General features: G+C 31.9%; 1 long non-coding RNA gene across 1 annotated transcript; it reads right to left on the minus strand.

Moving 5' to 3' along the window:
• Positions 1-861: 861 nt before the first annotated feature.
• LOC128559066 (uncharacterized) lies at positions 862-3,743 on the minus strand. Its single transcript, XR_008372094.1, has 2 exons — positions 3,410-3,743; positions 862-1,516 (listed from the first exon to the last, which is right to left on the minus strand). It is a non-coding gene; the product is annotated as an uncharacterized LOC128559066 (long non-coding RNA).
• Positions 3,744-10,715: the final 6,972 nt, after the last annotated feature.

The following is a 10,715-nucleotide window of genomic DNA, read 5'->3' on the forward strand; positions in this document are numbered from 1 at the left end:
GTTTATTCTGAATGAAACTGCTTTGATATTCAATTACTTCCCTTATCTTGATCAAAATGATCAAGAAATCTTAGTCATCACGCCATACATGTCCGATACACAGTGTTGGAGATTTGAGCATGTATCATTTTAAACAAATTTAATTTCCAGGAAAATTGAGAAAGAAAACAATACTGGAATTTACTATATATGAAAATTACCTGTATTTGAGATATACTTAAAATAAGTTTACTTCAAATTTACTTGCAGTAAAATGGAATTATAATTTATACATGAAATCTAAGAGAATATAATTTAGAGGTAAATTCGAACTTTCTTGTAGTGGCATCGCTTTATTTTCATAGTGCATTTTACAATTTGTATTTTTTGTGTAAATGAAAATTAAATATGTTAATCATTCCTGTCGACATTGCTTGTCGAAAACAAACTGAAACCTACTGAACTAAACAAGCAATAAATATTTAGCACGGGTTTGGAGATTTTTATATCTCTTTATATTACTTATCAAAATAACTGAATGATATATAATGCTAGAGTTTATACTATAAGTTCTGACATAACTTTACATACGTTAAATATTGCCATACGTGAGCTTCATGTAACGGGTCCCGGAGCGGAATAGATATATTTAGTTATGTGCTTCTTCTCTTTGGCTATGTCATAGTAAAATGCGTTTCCAGATCTTTGTAAATACTTTAAATAACTATAGAAAGGCATGTTTCATATCAAACATGTTGGTATTGTGAAGTTTATAATCAACATTTTGTTCGTTATAAAAAAAAGAGTGAAACATGTCCATGAAGAAATATCATTATCATGCGTCTTTCTGTTGATCAATTAGAAATATTTATGTCACTCTGCTTTTATTTTAACAAAGCAAAAGTCTTTTTGATGGGTGTTTGCAACACCACCACTTCAATAACATTCTTCTACGGTATATTTTATTGTGTGGCCCCAGTTGTGTTTGCTTTGCTGGTGGCTTCAAATTTGTTTATTATTATTTTTTTCCTTTGATTTTATATAACTGCGAAATTATATCTTTTTTTTTTTTTTTTTTTAAAAAAAAAACATAATATTGATCTGTATCTGGACTTGATTTTCAATTTCCAGTTTACCTGGAAAGCAGAACTTACGAATTAATTACTGCATGGTCATTCGGCTTCATTTCTCAACAATACGTCATTTTGAATGGCGATCATATTTAACATGATAGTTCGCTATTTTACACAACCTGAAACCGCACCAAAATCATGGAAACATAGGAACAAAAAATGTAGAAATCAAATGCTTTTTTAACAGAAAGAAGCATTACATACCGATATCCAAATTCCAAACTTTTTATTTACACGTCCGATAGAAAGAGATTGCAAAGTTGCTCCGATGAAGAATCACATGGCGAAACTAAGTACCCGACCCTGTCAGGTGTACGGATGAAAAGGTTACGTGTGAGAAAGTTTAAATCCAACCAATTATACTGAAGTTTGCGAGTGCAAAATAGTTAATGTCACACTGGTTCCTGTTTGATGAGAGGAGAAAATAGAATGATTACGTACGCACTCTATGAACTCAAATATTATCGCAAACAAATCAGTGAAATAAAAATGAATTCAATAACATCTAAAACAGTTCATTAACTTCTTTAGAAATAAGTTGTAACATTTGCACCAAAATTACTTCATATGTTAATAAGGTAGAATCTAGTATCCACCATCTAAAAACCGTTAATATTACGACGGTCTGCATGAATCTGTTAACATTTCTGTTTTTGAGGGTTTTGTTTTCAATCTCTACGTAATGCCTCAATTTGATGTTGGTAAACGCAAATCACATACTTTGAACAGTGCTTTTAACATTAATTGCTTTCCTGATTGATAGAAAAAAAAAATAAAAAAAACAATACCAGAGCTCTACCCGTAAAACTTGTTAGTCATCTTTTGATAAATATTTAGGCTACGCAAGCAAGTGTAAGTTTACCTTGGATTTCGGTAGAGTCGTGTGCCGTTTTGTACTAAGAAAATTGGAATTTCTTGTTGAAAGTTTTGTTTTGGTCAATTTTCTTGAATTCTATATAAAACATACCTTTGAAACCTTGTACACTTGTTAATCATCTGATGTCTTTGAATGAAATTTTGGTACTTATAAAATGTGTACATTTTGAGCTCTGCTCAACTCGGGGCTAGAGGGCGTGGACGGTAGCTTGCACTTTCATTACCGTCCATGAACAGGCTCAGTCAAACCAAGCCCGCAATATTTTATTTTATATCGTGTTGGGCGACCTGCAGTTTTCCACTTTTATATTTTGTTATGTGTAGAACCTTTTGTTTTCGACACGAAATATTCATGGATACATTGCTGTCTTTTAAATATTTATTTCTATTATAGAACTTAAACTTTCATTGTTCATTGTCTGTCCGACAGCAAATTTTCCATTTTCTGAGGATGGAAACCATGGTAAAATATCTTATTTTGTGCTTTTCAGAGCAGTTTTAAATTTTGTTAATCGAATAAAATTGATAAATGTATTTGTTATTTTTCACTAGCATTGAAGTAGGCTCGAATGCGAAAGAATATGAATTATAAACAATTGGAAATTGAATGCATGCAAACTATACTCTACTAAAGGTATAGATTTATATATGCAAATTTATATATACTGAAGACAGGCATATTTTTTCAAACTTGGCCACTTGTTCAAAAATCTAACGTCTTGATTTCGATAATATATGAAAAAGACTTCAGGTTGACATTGTAAAGTATACATGAAAAAAATGCGAAAAATAAACTTCGCACGGAAACTATATGTATTTCAATGATTCCTGTTTATTTCAATAAGTTCAGAGTTTTCCTGAATGTCATTGTAACTTGAGTTATACAAAATGTATCATGATACTATTTGAAAAATAAAACAACAAAAAAAAAAACAATAAATAAATAAATAAATAAATAAAAAACAGTAGGTTTCTTTAGTGACAGGTTTTAATGTTCAAATTGTAGAGAGTACTGATTTTATTTCTGATACTTATAGAATTATTGATAAATCTATTTCTGTTGTATGATGGTAAGACATCCTTCGTTTTATATACTATAATGAATAAATAAAGAAAAATGCAGGTAAACAGCATAACAGGATGACATATTTTGACATTTTAGAGCGACTTTAGATCTGGTTTGCTTTAGACGAATGTGTCAGCTATATTGTTTGTAGAGTAATCGTATCTGTTACATCATAACGACTTCTTCGAAATACCCGTATGGAAAATATGCAACACGGTACTGCTACTTCAAAAAAATATTTAAATCAGTTTTCATATCAGTTTATTATACATACTTAGGTGTGAGGCTGAAACATTAGGTGTGCTTTAGCATCGTTTCATTGGCATTATTGTTTAACATTTATCGCTACATTTACCTTCCCTTGTGGATGCTAGAACGTTCGGATCCAGTGTTTGCTGGTTTTGTAATACCAGATAATAATAGTATCTATAACCATCTTTCTGTTCAAACTTTGTGTTAACAAAGTATGCATGTTTACTTGATCTCCTTGTCCCACTACAATTACAAAAAAAAAAAATAGAACTAACTGCATGATTTCAAAACGTACATAAAGGATCTATAAGTTTTCAACAAAGAAAAGATGGAAGTACACGTCTTTGGTTTGAAATAATGAAATGTATTTCTATTAATTGAGTAACTAAATCATTGGCAACTAATATAATTTGAGGATATAAAAAGCAGCGTGATGAAAATGCAACATACTCACATAAAATTCCTAATATGAAATTAGGCGCTGCCTATCTGATGGGAAAACCAAGTCATACGGATTCTTTTTTTCCTGCATAAATTGTTCTTACTGATATTTTCAGTTTGGCTTTCAGTGTTTACAGTAAGCCTGATGTTTTTTCTCTTGTTATAAAAATAACAAAGAAAAATGTTTTGAAATGTTTTGTTTAAATGAACGTAGATCTAATCATTTCTTCAAATGTGCCAAGACTAGACAGACAATGTAACTAGTGTTCATCAGTTAAAGATAATAGTGATATTTGGGTGCACAGAATCGAGTCCCAAAATGCACCCATACTGGTACTGATGATAAACCCGGACAGAGAACGAGGTTTTTTTTACCTGTAGCTTTTTTTTATTTCTGCAAATTGTTATCAATGGTTGGTATCAAAATAATGCTTAACATTTGCTGAAAACTTTACATAATTCAATTTTATATTTAGTAAGCAAACTCACACGAAGTGAGGACCTGAAACGGGTATGTAAAATGGTGACTGTACGAACGTTGATAAATTCGGCCACTTTGCCATTTACAAAATTTTCCTCATATTAGTATTATATAATTATGCTGCAACAGTCAATCTGGATCAAATAATGAAAAGTGACCCAATGTCAGGCCTTTATATGTTGACAGTGAGCATGCGTAAAAAACACCCTCTTCCCCAGTAGTTTTAGATAAATATTCTATTATACAGATAAATGTAAGACATTTATTTATACAGAATATTACCAATTTTGTTTTTGTATACACCAGATTGTGTTGTATTAGTGGTTGCTATTAGATGGTGTGTTCAAGCGTATAAATAACCGATTGCAATCAAATAATTCCAAGGTGGTGGACTTTAAATTTTCATCTGTGCGGGTTTATCATCAGTACCAGTAGGCCACCAGTTACATACGTACTTAGTTTTAAAACTGTTCAGTATACCCTTCGGTACATACCTACACTTTGCGCTATGCGCCTCAACGATCATGCCTTTGCTATCAATTTGTTTCTTTAATACACATTTCTGAATCCGGGAATGCACAGTTTCTTTTCAGTTCATTTGTTTAATACAAATAGTTTCTAAAAACGACAAAAAAAATCCAAAAAAATGAAACTCCACAACAATTTACACATTAAGCCTGCGTAACATCACGCTCCACCTCGTGTTATTCTGATATTCTTTTGTAGTATAGATACCGGAACTAATATAATCCAGCTATCATAATAACTGACTATTTCAATTCTTTTAAATGTCATTATTGTCAAATGACACTATTTTATACATTTGAGAATGACAAACACCATTTACATGTTAAATTCTTATTTCAAACTCATTCTAAAAAGTTCTTGACCAGAATTTTATCTATAACACAAGCACTCTTGGTCGAAATTCAAGAAATCCAATTTAATTTACCTAACTCCTTACAGTCTGGGGCCATTTTTTGAATATAATTAAATCATAAAGTTAAATTCTTAGCTCTATAGGGATCGTAGTTGAGGCCTCTCAAGTTTATAGCCAATATTTTTCCAAGTGTAAAAATGAATTGATTGTTTTTAAAAAGTAGTTGCAATGCATGTGAAAGACTGTGGAAGGGAGGGGAGATAAGCAATATCGACATAATTATGCTTTTCCCTGCCTTCGATTTTTTGTTCAAAATTTACAGACAGAACAGTGGTTAACTATACACATTATTGATTTCTGTTACAATAATTGACCGAAAAAAAATGTGATAAATATCAATAGAAAAAAAAAATTGGGCCTAAGCAAAAAAAAAATATATTTCAAGCATTTGACGGTGATTGTTACACTCAGCTGTGAGAAAATTATGTATATAAATAAATTTTGTTAGGGCAGCGTGTCTAAATTCATTTACTTTGACATTTTTGAAATCATTGGCTTTTCTACATTAAAAAAGAATAAATAAACGATGATTTTCTTATTCAGACAGTGCTGTAGTGTAGCCTCCATTATTATTCAATATTGGAAACAAAAAGAGTGCCGCTTGAATCATCCATAAACTCGTTACATGAAGAAACCCGAATAACACCGATTTCCATTGATACCGCGAATTTTCAACTCGATAGAATAATTTGTTTTGATAATGCGGCGCCGGATCGTTCATAAGCAATTTTATTTTATCAAATGTCGTCTTGAAAATTATTTATTGCGCAAGCACGGCAGCAGCTCCGGTAGAATTATGGGATAGAACAACAACAACAAAACCGGTGAATATATAGAACATATTCCCAAGTTGAATGGTATATAGGTTTACTTTGACATATATACACGTACACATTATCTATAGACGGAAAAACCTTCGGTTTTCCCGTATAAAAAGGACAATGTTTTCGCTTTTTATTTTTTTCATTACACATTTACATATTTTTGTAGCTATTCAGAGGGAAAATGACTAAACTTAAGACTTCTTATTACACTTAAACTACGCGAACCCCAGTAGTGACACTAGATAATTTATTTATGTCTAACAATTTCTAACTTTACAGAGAATTGACAAGTCTTTTCTTTGTTACATTGTAAAATGGTCGTAATACAATAAAAGCGTATCCCCATTTACTCTTCATCGTGGAAGATGGTGTACCGACATACCAGAAACCATTAACAGATTATATCTTTAATGGACCACCTCATCGGTGGATAGCAATAGTGTTTACAAATTAGTAATGGACGTTTATGGTCATCTTGTTCCTGTAAGGTATCAGTAAATTACAGCTTATTTTCAAAGGTATAATTATATCCTTTGTACGCTGACTGAAATGACAAAAATTCTCACATTTTGCCGTCGTAAATGTTTATAGCTGTAAGCTAGGTTTAATTAATGGCGCAACAAGACTGTATTGACTTCAACTGTACAATTAAACAAAACTTGTTTTTTGTTTCTAATCTGGCAAAATCGTATCATAATTCGCTTACAAAACTGATCTCAAGACAGTTCTTCTTTTTTGTTGAATTGATTGAAATGTATTCTTAGCGTAAACAAATAAACGTTAAACTATAATAAAAGTGAATATCGCTTTCTATGTTAAATAACTGCATCAACAAAATACTGACATTATCGCACAAGTTTGCATTATAGACTGAGGATTCGAAACTGAGACAGGCATATCTGGAAGTTATATATTTCTCAAGAAATGTTGAATAGATTTTTTTTCTATCGAAGCGGTGATTTCTGTTCTGAAATTGCAGATCGGTATTCGTATTGTGTCAATCTGTTAGGTTAGTGTAGAGCACAATGTTCGATCAAAATCGTAGTTGAACCAAATTTCTAATTCCCTGTAACATATGTAAAAGTTGTAGCACTGTTGAAAGACACTCAATTGTACCGAAATTCAAATAAAAATGTTTCAAAGTAATCATGACCTTGCAAAACGATATTGTAATCGACGTCAAGGTAAATTAAGACGCTGACGAAGTTCTATCAACATGAGACTCTAGATAGCAAGATATTCATTATATTGTCAGATACCCCACACTGGAATAAATATGTGTAGTTTGGTATTTCCTTTTTTATTTTTATTTTTTTTTTTTTTTAATCGAACTACTTTTCGAATAGCATAATATTCTATAACGATTTAAGAAACGTATGATTTCTAAAAAGTCAGGAAATGTTAAAGAAAAAGTTACTCTTTTCTTGCTTTTATCACAATGCGCATGATGAGTCATAGAGTTATTATGACAGAACCTTGATCTGCAATGTTGTCTTCGATTCATGATACAGAATCAAATTTACTTATCAGGTTTTTTTTACAAATAAAGCTCTTACAGGTTTTATGAAAAAATGTCACGTGGAAACAAAACATACATAAATAAAAACACAGTAAAGAACCGAATTGTAACAGTCAGTACCCCAAAAATACCACTGGGGTGTTACAACTAGTTTCAAAACTGATGTACCTGGTAAATGTATATCCTTATGCTCTTTACAGACATACACAGTTTGAAATAAAAAAGTGATCTCCTTCTAAGCAATTACTTCATTCCATAATAATTTGCTGTGAAAAAAAGATAAAAGTCAAGGCTAGTACTAGACACTTTTGCATAGAATAATATTAAAATTTAGCTAGGCGTATTTAAGTGTTCCATTCATGACTGGAAAAACGAATACAAAAAAATCTATCTACGTGTGAGAATAAGTACATACTTATATAAATTCAAAACTGTTAGTAATTTTCAATTCCAGATATAGTTAATCAATTATCCAGAGCCCTAGTTACAAAAATTAACAACCAGTTCATATATAATCAATGTTTTAACCTGTCTAATATCATTTATCGTTAAAATGAATATTTATTGATACCGTTTAGTTTTATTTGATAAAAACAACAAATCAAGCTCACAAACATTTAAGTTTCCTTATTTTTGTTTTTTGTTTACTAACAAGTGAAAAGGGATTAGTTATAGACTGTATCGACTTTAAAATAAATTACAATAGATACTTCAGAAAATACAGTAAAGAGAAAACATCAAAGGAACAGTTAGCATGGCTATGAAATGAAGAAGAAAAGTGACTATTGATAAAATCTAAATTTTGCAAAATATATCCGTTGTTTTTTTAAAGTTAATATAATGTCAATGCTTGAAATGCGCTAAAGTACCTTTGAAAGTAGGTTCAATAATATGTGTTTTAGCAAAGTAGAAATCAACTAGAAATGAAATGTAAGAGCCTTCGAACCATTGCATCCTTTTAAATCATATAACATATATTTTAGTTATATGGTTTCAAACAGTATTTGAATTAGTTAACTGCGGTCTGTTTCTGGAGTATGTACTTGTACTAACCTTAAGCTTTCTATCCGCAAACAACATACAATTGTTACGCCATTTCGCGTTGACTGTAGTCCAATTTAAACAAGTACTGTCGAAGGACAGCATCGCTCGACAATTCAACAAACTTGTCAATTGAATAAATTCAAAAGTCGGAAAGGTGGCGGGGGGAGAAATGTAAAAATGGAAAACAGGGTAATGAAAACTGCACAGTGTATATCAGCTCATGACAGTGGACAAGTGACAGTGGACAGATATATGAAGCTTCAATCCATTGCAGTCTGTAGGTATTGATATAACAGCTTACATACAAAAACTTATAATAACGAAAACGTCGAAAAAGGGACATTTTCAAAGATACCAAGTACAGTTATGGAGACTGTACAATGCATGTCATATCATGACAGTGCAGTTTCAATCCATAATGGGTACTGAGATACCGGCTTATATACAAAAACTAAGTGCAACATTTTTAAGTCGAAAAAGGGGGCATTTTTCTGTAAAAGAGCAAAGACAGTTATAGATCCTTTGCAATGTAAGTCAGTTTCTCGCGATAAACAAGATTGTGAAGTTTCAATCAATTCCCTCATCTAGTTACTTTGATACAAGCTTACATACAAAACCAAATCGGGACGCCGTCGCAGATTCGGGAATGCATTTTGAATAAAGCTAACGGAATATTAACTCGAGATTCGGACAAATATGTAAAACCTGACTACACAGACCGTGTAGTTCGACACAGACGTGTATTGGGTACCCGTATGTTGGAAGAACGAGACAAAGATAAGTATGCTGTGATACGGTACGATAAGCTTATTGTGGATGACCAAATCTATAAATACGATGATGTAAAACAGGCTATCGTGTGTATCGGCAAGCGACGACAGATTAGACGGCCACGTGCTCAAGCACATGGCAAAAATGAAAACAACATTGGGGAAAGCGAACGATTGGACGAGACCGATCAGGTGAACTGTGACGTAGGAGGAACGTGGTCTACCGCGCAAGAAGACGATTGGAGCGCGCACGATAAAATGGGCGTGGACGAATAGGAAGTCGGCCACGGCGTTCCAAACAATGACTGTTTTTTACAATATATAAATATTTTGACTTGGAATATTCAAGGACTTAGTAAATACGTTGAGGGTTGTACTTTAAAATATTTTTGAAGGGCTTTGACATTATATGTTTATGTGAGACTTGGTCAAGATATACAGGTGAATTCGTTCAGTTTATGAGTAATTATGTGCATTTTGATAATATCCGGAAGGTTAATAAGAACTCAATTCGTAATAGTGGCGGAGTATCCGTATTTATTAAAGAATCATTGTTTCAACATATCAGTATTACTAGAATTAAGAAAGCACAACAATACCCCTTTTGAATCTCGTATGTGCCAATTTTGTTATAATAGAAGTAACACTAGTATTGTTCAATGTGAATATCATGCTTTTTTTTCAATGTGAGAAATTTAGTGAGATCCGTAATCAGTATCTTCTTAATTGGTATTCATCTGACAGAAGTATACAAAGTTTTTATAACATACTTAGCTCTGATAATAAAAAAGATGTTATATCAAACAGCATTGTATCTTGAGAAGCTTTTAAATAATGTTTGACCTGTTAATTATAATATTCAGCAGCCTATAGAACTATTATGTTAAGATATGTTTGCTATTCGACTTTGTGCTGAATCTATGAATATGTGTCTCAACTTAATCAGTGTATATGTATACATTTTGTGGGATCACAACTATCTGATTGAACCACTTACTATATATTATGTAGTGTATTTTGGGCCGGAGGCCTTTGTTACATTTAATAAACTTTTGACTTGACTTGAAAATTCAGACGTGACGCCGATGGACGGGCGAGTCCGATAGCTCTACGTATTCTGTAAATTGTCAAGCTAAAATTAGCTTTCACAATAAGTAAGCGACGAACACTGTCTCCACTAATGCAAAAAGAAAAACAACAACAATATATTTTTGGTTTGATGACATTACGCGACGTTGCCATGGAAAAAAGCATTTACCTGTTATTAGAGCGAAGAAAATATTATTTAAACATATCAGTTAACAGTTCCCTTATCTATATTATTTATATCTGTCAAACTACACTGTGAAACAGGTAATGCTGTAATAACCAGCAACATATAATAGAACTA

The sequence above is a fragment of the Mercenaria mercenaria genome, chromosome 8, assembly GCF_021730395.1.
Source record: "Mercenaria mercenaria strain notata chromosome 8, MADL_Memer_1, whole genome shotgun sequence".
In the NCBI taxonomy this organism is placed as follows: domain Eukaryota; kingdom Metazoa; phylum Mollusca; class Bivalvia; order Venerida; family Veneridae; genus Mercenaria; species Mercenaria mercenaria.